A 2,939-nucleotide genomic window follows, 5' to 3' on the forward strand; every position below is an offset into this window, starting at 1 on the left:
AATACTCTTTAAAGAGCTGACCAGCTCATTCCCAGAGGTACGTATTGGGGCGTATTGGTCGTCTTTACAGAAGACTCCAGGAGGTAACTCAGGTTTGACCTTCAGCCACAACAGAGTGTTGGGTGTGAGTGCTTCCAAGTCGTTGAGGTCGGAAGATGTCTTTGTGATAGGCCTGCTGTTTATAACTGCTTCAGCCTCACCAAGCAAGGTATATTGACTTTCTTCACCCGAAATTTGTTCTTTTACAGTGACATTCAGGATTTTTCTCACAGACCAAATAAGTCGCTCACAGCTTCCTCCGTGGTGGGAACCTGCTGGGGGATTGCTATGCCACTGAATACCTTTTTGCAGCAAGTGTTTCTCGATTTACTTAGTGTTCCATTCTTTTATTGATTTCTTCATTTCACTGTCAGCCGATCTAAAGTTGGTTCCGTTATCAGAATACATCTCTCTCACTTGTCCTCTTCCGGCAAGAAATCTTCGGATTGCGTTGAGACAAGCATCTGTGTCACGTGAAGATGCAATTTCCAGATGTACGGCTCGTACAGCGAGACATGTAAAAATCACGCCGTATCTCTTTACCTGTCCTCTAACCCTACTTACTTAGAATGGACCAAAATAATCAACGCCAATTCTCTTGAAAGGCGGATCGTCAGGTAGCACTCTTCTGATGACTCTAGCAGCTCCAAGTATCCAAAACTGTTGATGCAGATTAGCCATCATGTGGTTCCTTCCAGCGTGAGCTGTAATCTCATGAATGCATCTCTTGTGTTATGTGAATCCTTGGCAAGATGGCTTGCTGTTTTGCTGTTTCAGGCATGGCTGCGTGGCTCAACTGTCCACCAACCCTCATGACACCATCTTGAAGTACTATATTGAACATGTAAAGTGGGCTACTTTTCTTCACCCTTTTTTGTTTTTCAAATTTGGCTAAATCTTTTTTGAAACTTCGCCTTTGACAGTATTTCACAAGTTCTCTTTCTGCTTTAACCAAGTCGTCGCAGGTCAAATACTTTCCTTTGACAGTTCTCTTGAATAAATTCATCTTGCCTTCTTCACCTAATGTGATTAACTCTTCCGGTTCCGGCGCCGCGCGAGTGGCTGCCTGTTTACAGCAGCGTGGCTCACTATTGAGCCTTTTTCGTGTGTTTTTTCCCTTTACCCTTTTTTATTTTATTTTTACCTCACCTCAGCAATGGACATCCAACTTGCGGTGGTTTTACTGCTGTTGGGGGCAGTTTTTTGCGCGATCGTGTCCGGAGACGAAACTCGGAGCTACGGATCGATCGTGTACACAAGAGATCAGCTGTTAGCACTCCGTGCTAACCCCGCGTGGGCTCCCGGAGCGAGACCCGATATCCCCCGCGAGCTGAGGAGGAAGAGACGGGGATGTCGTGCGGGGGCTAAACGGCAGGCAAGGAGGAGACGATATCACCCCGTCCTCCCGTCCGTTATTATGGGGAATGTTCGATCCCTCCCCAACAAAATGGACGCGCTAACAGCGCTAACCCGGCACGAGAGGATTGTCCGGGAGGCTAGTTTGCTAGTGTTCACGGAGTCGTGGCTAACAGAGCTAACGCCGGACGCCGTCGTGGAATTGGACGGCTTCCAAATACTACGCGCGGACAGGACACTGGAGAGCGGGAAGAGAAAAGGGGGAGGGCTGGCTGTGTTTGTTAATGATAGATGGTGTAACCCTGGGCATATAACTGTTAAGGATCAACTTTGCAGTCGGGACATTGAGATGATAGCTGTTAGCATGCGTCCGGTCTATTTACCGCGAGAGTTCAGTCATGTGATCGCGGTGGCGGCGTACGTGCCTCCCTCTGCTAACGGTGAGACAGCCTGTGATGTACTGAATGCAGCTGTGAGCAGGCTACAAACACAGCACCCAAATGCCTTGTTCCTTATCTCTGGTGACTTCAATCATGCTTCTCCTTCCTCCTCTCTGCCTTCATTCACACAATATGTAACATGCCAAACCAGAGACAATAAAATATTGGACCTCTTCTCTGCCAACACCAAGGAGGCGTACACGTCACTGCCCCTCCCCCCGCTGGGCAAAGCTGACCACAACTTGGTTGCTCTCCTGCCTGTGTACAAACCTCTCGTCCGCAGGCAGCCAGCTGTGACACGCACAGTTCAGCGATGGTCCGGAGAAGCCGAGGAGGCCTTGAAGGACTGTTTCAACACAACTGTGTGGTAGGTATTCAGCGAAGCTCACGGTGAGGACATTAATGGTCTAACAGACACAGTTACAGACTACATTAACTTCTGCATGGAGAACACCATTCCCACCAGGACTGTAAGATGTTTCTCCAACAACAAACCCTGGATCACACCGGACATTAAAGCTCTCCTGAAGGAGAAAAAGAGGGCTTTTGTTTCAGGCGACAAGGACGAGCTGAAGAGAGTGCAGCGTCAGCTGAGAAGGAGGATCCGAGAGGGGAAAAAGTCCTACAGGATGCGGATGGAAGAACAACTGCAGCGGAACAATGCCAGGGATGTCTGGAGGGGCCTGAAGACCATCTCAGGCCACGGACAAGCAGGTAAGACCCAGAAGGGGGGGGCTTCAGTGGGCAAATGAGTTGAACCTATTTTTCAATAGGTTTGATCAAATGTCTGACCCCGCTCAGGCTTCCCTGATGCAGCCCCCACCGACCCCTCCTGCCACTGCGAACAAGACCCTCTCTCACCCCTCTCTCTCTCCACAGGCTCCAGTTCCCAGCCTTCATCAGACAACCACCACTTCCTCCTGCTCAGCCTTGTTCCTCACAACATCTCAGGTGAAGAACCAGCTGAGGAAGATGAAGGCGAGGAAGGCGGCAGGCCCAGATGGGATCAGCTCCCAGCTCCTCAAATCCTGCGCAGACCAGCTGTGTGGAATCGTCCAGCACATGTTCAACCTGAGCTTGAAGCTAGGCAGAGTGCCCCAGCTG

Source organism: Idiotropiscis lumnitzeri, unplaced genomic scaffold (assembly GCF_059441095.1).
Source record: "Idiotropiscis lumnitzeri isolate Australia: NSW breed Sydney's pygmy pipehorse unplaced genomic scaffold, RoL_Ilum_1.0 HiC_scaffold_146, whole genome shotgun sequence".
NCBI lineage: Eukaryota > Metazoa > Chordata > Actinopteri > Syngnathiformes > Syngnathidae > Idiotropiscis > Idiotropiscis lumnitzeri.